The sequence below is a fragment of the Pongo pygmaeus genome, chromosome 20 (genome assembly GCF_028885625.2).
Source record: "Pongo pygmaeus isolate AG05252 chromosome 20, NHGRI_mPonPyg2-v2.0_pri, whole genome shotgun sequence".
NCBI lineage: Eukaryota > Metazoa > Chordata > Mammalia > Primates > Hominidae > Pongo > Pongo pygmaeus.
In genome coordinates, this window is record NC_072393.2 from 19,231,761 (window position 1) to 19,242,247 (window position 10,487).

A 10,487-nucleotide genomic window follows, 5' to 3' on the forward strand; every position below is an offset into this window, starting at 1 on the left:
ATTTATTTTTATTTTTATTTTTAGAGACCGGGTCTGGCTATGTCGTGCAGGCTAGTAGTCTCAAACTCCCGGCCTCAAGCGATACTCCCCACATAACTGGGATTACAAGATCCAGCCATAGCATTTAGCTCATTGATTGATTGATTGATTGATTGATTGAGTGAGTGCTTGCTGTATGCCAAACCTGAGTTCCAGTTCCAAACAAGGCAGGCTCCATGGCCACGCTCTCAGCTCACACTTGGGGAAACAGAGTCACCAGTGTCTGAAAAAATAGGCCCACCCACTATGGATCAGACTGACTGGCCCTCCACTCCTCCTGAAGTGCTTCAAAACTGGGTAAATTGCCGGGTGCGGTGGCTCACACCTGTAATCCCAGCACTTTGGGAAGCCAAGGTGGGCAGATCACCTGAGGTCAGGAGTTCAAGACCAGCCTGGCTAACATGGTGAAACCCCATCTCTGCTAAAAGTACAAAAGTTACCTGGGCGTGGTGGCAGGCGCCTATAATCCTAGCTACTTGGGAGGCTGAGGCAGAGAATCGCTTGAACCTGGGAGGTGGAAGTTGCAGTGAGCCGAGATTGCGCCACTGCACTCCAGTCTCTGTGCGATAAAGCCAGACTCTGTCTCAAAAAAAAACTGCGTAAATTATGCCTGTGCCTCAGTTTCCTCCCTTGCACAATGGAGGTAATAAGTTAATAATTATTAATTAATGATTAATAGTAATGATGATCATGATGATGAATGGAAAATAGGGGAGGGGCAGTTGAGACCGGGGACTCTCAATTTTCCTGCCTCTGTCCAAGGAGGCCGCTTCTGGCCCCAATGCTGGAGGGCTGCAAATGACTCCCCCCGACCCAACTCATTGCTGGTGTTCCCTCCCCTCCCCGTGGTCCCTTGGCTGGTGGAGCAGGGGACAGCTTTCAGGATCTTGCCCTACCCCCTGTCCAAGGGGACAGGCCCACTTGGTTTTCTAATCTGTGCAATGGGGTGTGAGGCCCCATCTGGGGGGGAGCAAGTTAAAGGGCTCTAGCAAGGGGAGGCCCGAGGGTGGAGGCCGGGGCTTCTGTTTGTCCAGGCTGTGCCATACCTTCCAAACTGTGCTCCAGCTGCTGTGGGAACAGCCTGTAATAAAAATAAAAGTTACCGCTAACTGGCCAGCCACACTCTGGAGCTACAAAACCCCTTAACCTCCTGGAATCAGTTAACCCTCTCCACTCCCACCTTCCAGTACTCACAGCCTCTATTCTATAGACAGGGAAACTGAGGCCCAGAGAGAAGAAGCGACTGGCCTAAGGCCACTGCCTGTGGGCAGGGGTGAATCTAGACTCAGAGCCAGATACTTTCTGGGGAGCCTACAAAGAAGTCACCGAGGGCTTCCTGGAGGAGGTAGCAAGGAGACAGACATAAAAGAAAAGGAGGACTTGGATCAGCAGACGGAAAAGGTGAGGGCAGTTTTGGTGGAGGGAAGCGTGTGAAGCTTGGAGGTGGGGACATTTCCAGACACATTAATTATTCCACAAACATCAAGGACTATTGTGTGTCATGTCTCCTGTGCTGGGCAATGGGCACACAGGGTGAAGAAGCCAGACCCAGTCTCTCCTTCAAATGGGGAGCCCAGTGGGCTCATGGCTGTGATGGGACACACAGACAATGTTAGGAGCCCCCAGGAAATTGATCTGTTTGAAAGGGGATGGGTCAGGGTGGGCTTCCAGAGGAGGAGGGACCACCAAGCTGAGGACCGGATGATGAGGAGGACACAGCCAGGCAGAGGTAGCAGAAAGGCATTCCAGGTAGATGAAACAGCATAGGCAAAGGCCCTCAGGCAGGAACCAACCTGGCCCGTTGGATGGACTGACCTCAAGGTGACAAGCTCTTGGGGCTCAGTGAGAAGCAGGAGATGAGGCTGTGTGTGAAAGGGCAGTGCTGGTGGTGTGGGGCTCCAGCAGTCTCCCGAGGGTAATGGGGAGCCACAGAGGGTGAGTGAAGAGAGACAGGCCTATAAGTGGAGTGTGGGTGGAAGCAGCTGGTCCCAGCCAGAGCATTTCCAGTGAAGCCTGTCCTCAATAGTGCCTGCCCTGCCTGCTGCCTGCATTGGGGCCATGAGCTCACCTCCTGTTTTCCTTGGCCTTCAGCACACCTGGGGGCCACTCCCGGCAGCGCTGGAATTCTCGGGAAAACCACAGCTCCAGTGGGGCCTGTGGGCTGGCATATGCTGCACACAGCTAGGACAGGAGCACATGGAAGCCAGGCCCCTGCCACAGGCCAGTCACAGTGCTGGGGCTTGCTTGGACACACGTGGCCTTATCCATGGCTGGGCCACGGGGAGTTGCGGGGAAGGGCATTCCAGGCGGAGGGAACTACAAAGGTGGAGTTCCTGAGGGTGTCCCAAGATCGGACAACAGAGGCCCGGAGAGGGACTGTCTGGGGTCACACTCCTGCCTCCTGGATCTCGCCAGCCCTGAAATCCCCCTTCTAGGCAGCAGTCCCCTCCTCCTGTGCACACCACACTTGCCTCACATTACAGAATAACTCTCTCTAGGTGTCCTTCTGGGCCTTTGTACCTGCTGTTCCCACCACCTCATACAACGTCCTCCATCCTTCAAGGTCCAGCTATAATGCCCCCTCCCCCAGGAAGCCTTCCCTGCTGATATTCTCCAGATAACCCTCCAGCCTAGCCCTGATCCTGGGGACTGTGAGTGTCTGTGGTTTGCTCTGTCCCTCTGAGCCTGAGGGGCTCCCACCCAGGGGCCTGGACTGGTGTAGAAAGGTTAGGTTGGAGGGTTTGGTGAGCCGGGACAGCATCCCTATGATTCGTGTTCATTACTATTTTTTTTTTTTTTTTTTTTTTTGAGATGGAGTCTCACTTTTGTCGCCCAGCTGGAGTGCGATGGTGCAATCTCAGCTCACTGCAACCTCCGCCTCCTGAGTTCAAGTGATTCCCCTGCTTCAACCTCCCGAGTAGCTGGGATTACAGGCACCTGCCAGCACGCCCAGCTAATTTTTTTTTATATTTTTAGTAGAGACGGGGTTTCACCATGTTGGCAAGGTTGGTCTCGAACTCCTGACCTCAGGTGATCCACCTGCCTCGGCCTCCCAAAGTGCTGGGATTACAGGCGTGAGCCACCGCGCCTGGCCATTACTATTTTTTATAGTTAATGTAATGTCATTACTATTTTTTTTCTTTTTTAAAATAGAGATGGGGGTCTTACTATCTTGCCCAGGCTAGTCTCGAACTCCTGGGCTCAACGGATCTTCCTTCCTCGGCCTCTCAAAACACTGGGATTTCAGCCACTGCACCCAGCCAACATTATCATATTAACCCTAGTAACCCCTGCCACCTCTGTACTTGATATGGCAGGGAAGGGGGCCACACAGCCTGGATTCAAATATTGGTGAGCATGGCCTTACTGTGTGACCTAGGACAAGTCACTTAACCTCTCTGTGCTTCAGTTTTCTCACCCATAAAATGGGGATGATCACTGTTGAGAGGATTGAATGAGCTGACCCATGGAAATCCTTCAGCCCAGCACCCAGTTCCAGCGCTACTAGCGTGCTTATTCCATATGAAAGGTACACACCGTGGGCCAGTGTGGTGGGTCACACCTATAATCCCAGCACTTTGGGAGGCCACGGCAGGTGGATCACCTGAGGCCAGGAGTTCGAGACCAGCGTGGCCAACGTGAAACCCCAACTCTACTAAAAATACAAAAATTAGCTGGATGTGGTGGCGTGTGCCTGTAATCCCAGCTAATCGGGAGGCTGAGGCAGGAGAATCGCTTGAACCGGGGACGCAGAGGTTGCAGTGAGCCGAGGTCACGTCACTCCACTCCAGCCTGGGCGACAGAGCGAGACCTCGTCTCAAAAAAACAAAACGAAACAAAAAAACTTATACCCTGTGCCTGTCGCTTATACCTCAGATCGTTCTTATTTCTGTCTTACTCAGAGAGGAGAGGAGACAGTCTGAGGTCACACATCCAGAATTAGAACTGAGGCATGCGAGACCCTCAAGCCCTGCTTCGTACCCGCCCTCTGTCCCTGCTTCGTACCCGCCCTCTCTGTCCCTGCCACGGAAACAGAATCCAGCATTTCGCTGGCCGGAGCCCCTCATTAGCTGGGATGTCTTCTCGGCCCAGGACCTCCTGGCCGGAGCATCTGGCGGGCGCCCCAGCCAGCCCCACACCAGGCCCCGTGGTTCCAGGAGCCCGGCCAGGCTGGGGAAGAGGGACGGGTGCCTGCATGATGGGGCCCCGGGGCCTTTCCTGGCAGACGCCTGCTCGGCCAGGAGACGTGTGGGCGCCCCGGCTCCCTGCCTCCCGCCCCCCCCCGCCCCCCGTTGCCTGCCTTTGTGAATGCAGAAGGAAAGTATGTTGTGAAGGCAGCCGCCCTGCCCTGGGCGTGCCCAGCTGAAGGCCCCCAGTCTGCGGAATTCATCAGGGCGGCAGGGGAGGGCAGCTTGGAGACCTCTGCATCCTCAGCCTGCCTTGAACTGGGAGAGACGTACTGGAGGCATCTCTCTAGAAGGAACAAAAGGCAGGGCTGGGATGGGGGCTCTGAGCATTGAAGTCCAGGAGATGCCCCCCGACTGGACGTGTGACCTTTGGCAGGTGCCACTTCCTCTCCCATTCTCTTTTTTTTTTTTTTTTTTTTTGAAACAGGGTCTTGCTCTGTTGCCCATCCTGAAGTACAGTGACAATCATAGCTCACTCATTGCAGCCTCCAACTTCTGGGCTCGAGTGATCCTCCCACCTCAGCCTCCCAAAGTGCTGGGATCACAGACATGCACCACTGCACCCAGCCCCATTCTCCTTTTACTCAGTCCCTACCCCCATTGCATCCCAGGCTCTACTGGATGGTGATAAAGGAAGAAGACAACAATAAATATAGTGGCTACAATTTCCTTGAGCAGGTGCCCAATGCTTGAAACCTTGCCACTCAGCCTTTGTGGGTTTTCTCTTTCTGTCATCCCTGGAGTCCCAGAAGGCAGGAATTTGTCATCATGGGAGACAGTGGGGCACCGTGATGAAGGCCTCAGTCTCTGGCATCAGAGCCTGAGTTTCATATCCCAGCTCTGCTGTGGTACATGAGGCAAGTTGCTTAACCTCTCTGTGCCTCAGTTTCTTCTTTTTTTCCTTTATTTCTTCTTTTTTTCTGCCACCTTCAAAAGTTTCTTATAATGTAAAATTTTACTTCTCAGGTTACTATACTGAAGAGTTGCTTCAGGAGAGAAAGAATTTCACAAGAGGCCGGGCGTGGTGGCTCACATCTGTAATCCCAGAACTTTGGGAGGCCAAGGTGGGCAGATCACCTGAGGTCAGGAGTTCAAGACCAGCCTGGCCAACATGATGAAACCCTGTCTCTACAAAAGTACAAAAATTAGCCGGGCATGATGGCGGGTGTCTGTAATCCCAGCTACTTACTCAGGAGGCTGAGGCGGGAGAATTGCTTGAACTCAGGAGGCAGAGGTTGCAGTGACCCGAGACTGCGCCATTGCACTCCAGCCTGGGCGACAGAGTAAGACTCTGTCTCAAAAAAAAAAAAAAAGAAGTTCACTAGGAACAGATAGGAATTTCACAATATTCAATAGATACTGGTTTCTTTCTTTCTTTTCCTTCCTTTTTTCCTTCCCTCCTTCCTCCCTCCCTCCCTCCCTTCTTCCCTCCTCCCTGTCTCTCTCTCTTCCTCTCTGTCTCCATTTCTTTCTTGTTTTTGAGATAGGTTCCTGCTCTGTCACCCCAGCTGGAGTGCGGTGGTACAAACACAGCTCACTGTAGCTCAAACTCTTGGGCTCAAGCTGTCCTCACACCTCAGCCTCCTGATTAGCTGGGGCCAAAGGCATGTGCCACCACACTTGGCTAATTTTTTTTATTTTGTGGAGACAGGGTCTTGCTATGTTGCCCAGGCTGCTCTCTAACTCCTGGGCTCCGGTGACCCTTCCATCTTAGCCTCCAGGGTAGCTGGAATTACAGGCATAACACCTATATTTAATGAAGGTTTTGTGCAGTGAAATGAACTAGTGTCTGTGTTCTGAGGGGAGGAGAGTGCCTTCAGGGCTAACTGTAGAAGCTTTGTTCTCTCCTTCAGTCTCTCTGTCTAATGAAGTAAAAAATGGAAATGTGTAAAGTTTTACGCAAGGTAACGGTAGCAGTAAAAACCAAGGTGAAAATGAGTACGAGAAGAATCCTCACCTCTTAGCGTCCATGTAAGAATTGAATGAATTAGTGCCCAGAGAGTGCACAGCCCTTACTTCGGAGGTGGAAGTGCGAGGATCGCTTGAACCTAGGAGTTCAAAACCAGCCTGGGCAATATAGCAAGACCCTGTCTCTAAAAAAAATAATAATAATAAATAAATAAATAAATAACAACAACAACAACAAAATTTAAAATTAGCCAGGCGTGGTGGTATGTGCCTGTAGTCCCAGCTACTCAGGAAGCTAAGGTGAGAGGATGGCTTGAGCCCAGAAGTTTGAAGCTGTAATGAACTATGATTGTACCACTGTACCCCAGCCTGGGTAACAGAGTGAGACCCTGTCTCAAAAAAAAGAAAGGCCCAGGCATGGTGGCTCACGCCTGTCATCCCAGCACTTGGGAGGCCGAGGCAGGTGGATCACTTGAGGTCAGGAGTTAGAGACCAGCCTAAGCAACATGGTGAAACCCCATCTCTACTGAAAATACAAAAATTAGCCAGGCATGGTGGTGCTTGCCTATAATCCCAGCTACTCAGGAGGCTGAGGCACGAGAGTTGCCTGAGCCCAGGAGGCAGAGGCTGCACTGAGCTGAGATGGTGCCACTGCACTCCAGCCTGGGGTGACGGAGTGAGACTCTGTCTCAAAAAAAAAAAAAAAAAAAAAAGAAAGAAAGAAAAGAAAAGAAAGAGCTGAGCCCTCAATCAATGTCAGCTATTAACATCCCCATTTTACAGGTTGGCAAACTGAGGCTCAGCAAGTCTGTCCTGTCTCCTCAGTTTGGTCACTGGATGCTCAGAGAGGGAAGTCACCTCCTACCCCTGCCTAAGTTTCCAGGAGAGGGTCTCCCAACCAGGCTTCTGCAGTTCCCGCTGGAGAAAGTGGGGTGGGCTGTCAGCAGAGAAAGCAGAGAGTACAGGGACCAGAGCGCTGCTGCAGTTCCTCAGTACCCCTCGTGCCCCTCCCAGCCCCTACCTGGGCTCATTAACAGGAGGCCCTTGTTCAGTGGAGTAATGGATGGCGTGGGAGGCAGAGGGCGGGGTGTGTTTACCCACCGGCGGCTGCAGACAGGAGCCCAGGCCAGGGCCGGGCCAGTCGGGGAGGGAGGCTCTCAGGTAGGGAGGAGCCCAGCCCCAATACTGCTGCAAGGAAAGGGGCCAGCTGGGCCCCTTCTGGAAACAGAGGCCAAGTGTCAGGGAGGCCATTCTGCTGGGGAAATTGGTGCTGAGAGTTGAACAAGTGAACAGGTGCCGGCAGAGCAGAGCCCCAGACAGAGGGCACAGCAGGGGCAAAGGCCCAGAGGTGGGTATGTGCTTGATGTGTTGGAGGTTCTGCGAGGCAACAGGAGTGGCTGCAGCAGGCGGGGAGGGGAAATGGAAGAAATGGAGGAAATCTTCCAGCTGTGAGCCATGTTTAGGCTCCGTGGGCATGCCCATTCCCACATCTTTCTGCACACCAGGCCCTTACCTGGGCTGTGACTGCTCCCTGGTGCCCTGTCTCCTTTCACGTGGCTCACTCCTCACCCCAGCTGGCTTAGAGGCTCCCTCTGGCCTTCACAGGCCCTTGGTGTGCTCCATCAGAGCTGTGACCATGCTGTATGGGCACTGCCAGGTTACACGGGTCATGGGGCTGCCTCCTCCATCAGACTGAGCTCCACCATCTTGTTCCCCTCTGTGTTCCCTGCATATACACATGATGGAATATTCCAATAACAGATGGATGGGTGGATGGATGGATGGATGGATGGATGGATGGATGGATGGATGGATAAGTGGATGAATGGATGAGTGGATGGATGGATGGATAAGTGGACGGACGGACGGATGGATGGATGGATGGATGGATGGATAAGTGGATGAATGGATGAGTGGATGGATGGATGGATAAGTGGATGGACGGATGGATGGATGGATGGATGGATGGATGGATGGATGGATAAGTGGATGAATGGATGAGTGGATGGATGGATGGATAAGTGGATGAATGGATGAGTGGATGGATGGATGGATGGATGGATGGATAAATGAATGGATGGATGGATGGATGGATGGATGGATGGATGGATGGATGGATAAGTGGATGGATGGGTGGATGGAGGATGGATGGATGGATGGATAGGTGGATGGATGGATGGCTAAATAGGCAAATGGATAAATAAGTGAATGGATTGATTAATGGATGGATGGATGATGTATAAGTGGATGGATAGATGGATGGATAAGTGGATGGATGGATAGATGGATGGATAGGTGGATGGGTGGATAGATAATGAATTGATGAATAGACGGATGAATGATGTATAAGTGAATGGATGGATAGGTAGATGGATGGGTGAATGGATGGATGGATAAGTGGATGGATGGATAAATGAATGGATAAGGAGATATATTGTATGGATGAATGAATAAGTGGATAAATAATGGATAAAAGGATACATTTATACACGTGAATGGATAATTATAAATGGATGGATAAACAGATGAATGGATGCATAAGTGGATGGATGGATAAATGAATGGGTGGATGGATAGATAAGTGGATAGATAGATGAATAAGTAGATGGATGGATGAGTAAGTGGATGAATGGATGGATGCATAGGTGGATAGAGAGCTGAATGGATGGATGATGTAGAAGTGGATGGATGGATGGATGGACAGATAAGTAGATGGATGTATAGATGAGTGGATGCATGGATAAGTGGATGAATGGGTGGATGGATAGATGGATGGATGGATGATAGATTAAAGAAAAGCTACAAGACCACAAAACAAGGATCCACATGACTAAGAAATGACAGAATCACATCACTGGTTAATGGAGCAACTGAACTGTGGAGTCCTAGGGCCACGGGACCACAGAGTTAGAGATCCACATAGCCCAGTCAACAGAAGCACAGAACCAAAGGGTAGTTGGAAGCTATAGGACCCCAGTGGGGGCAGAGACAAGCCATTGGGGCATCCCACATCCACGGTGCCACCAGGATAGAGTCTCAGAGTTGACCCCAACAGAACCACCCTCTGGCCACACCCTCACCTCTCAGCTCTCCAAGGAGGCTCCCAGGGGCCACTGAAGCCACAGGCTGCTTTTTCCCCCAATCTGTGGAGCAGCCTTGTGGGACAGGACCATGCTATCGCCAATGCCTGCAGCCAGTCAGCCTCCAAACACTCAGTGAGTCCCGGCACCAGGGCCAAGTGAGGCTGTCCAAGTACCAGGAAACACTGCCAGCCTCTGGCCAGGCTCCCCTGGACGCCGAGTGCTCTGCAGCCAGGGGCAAAGGAATCAACGGGTAACGTTTACATCCATGTCCCTTCCAAAGCCAGCAGCAACATAGCATGGAGGGGAGGCCATGCCCCAGCTGCGTCCCCTCCGGGCCATGGTGCACTGACTAGCTGCCTGCTCCATCACCAGGAGTCACAGCTCAGCTCGAATTTCTCGATACATCCATGTATTAATGAGCTCTCCCGAGACAGCACCCGTTTGCCCAGCAGAACTTGCACCCGATGCCCAGAACAACCAGCCCATTTGAGATGGGGGAAACTGAGGCCCTTGTCTCAGAGGTGAGCCCAGGAACACAGCAGGCTGGAGCTGAGTCTCAATCCCAAGCCTGCAGGATGCTAAACCTGAACTTATCATCACCCAGTTGGGCTGACTCTCAGGCCCCAGCCCCTTGTCCTGGGACCCTCCCCCCTCCGCCCGCAGATGTTTGCTTCCAAATGTGGTGCATTGCAGAATGCCAAGAGCACGGGCTGCAGCAGTTTCTTCCCTTCCATGGGCTCAGAATATCTAGCTCACAGGGCTGTGGTGGGGACAAACTGTGGTCATAGCACAGAAAGGGGACCTGATTGCTGGCCTGATAGGAGCCTTGCCCACACCGTTTCCCCCCTCCCCCTTCTTCTTCTTCTTCTTTTTTTTTTTTTTTTTTTTTTTTTTTGAGATGGAGTCTCTCTCTGTTGCCCAGGCTGGAGTGCAGTGGCATGATCTCGGCTCACTGCAACCTCTGCCTCTGGGTTCAAGAGATTCTCCTGCCTCAGCCTCCCAAGTAGCTGGGACTACAGGCATGAGCCACCACGGCTGGCTAATTTGTGTATTTTTAGTAGAGACATGGTTTTGCCACGTTGACCAGGCTGGTCTCAAACTCCTGATCTTAGGTAATCCGCCCACCTCAGCCTTCCAAAGTGGTGGGATTACAGGCCTGAGCCACCGCCCCTGGCCTATTTTTTTTTTCTTCTAGGTTTCGCTTGTGTGATTACCTCATTCCATCTTACATATGAAAAAAGTAGAAGGCAAGAGAGTGAGGTTCTAATCC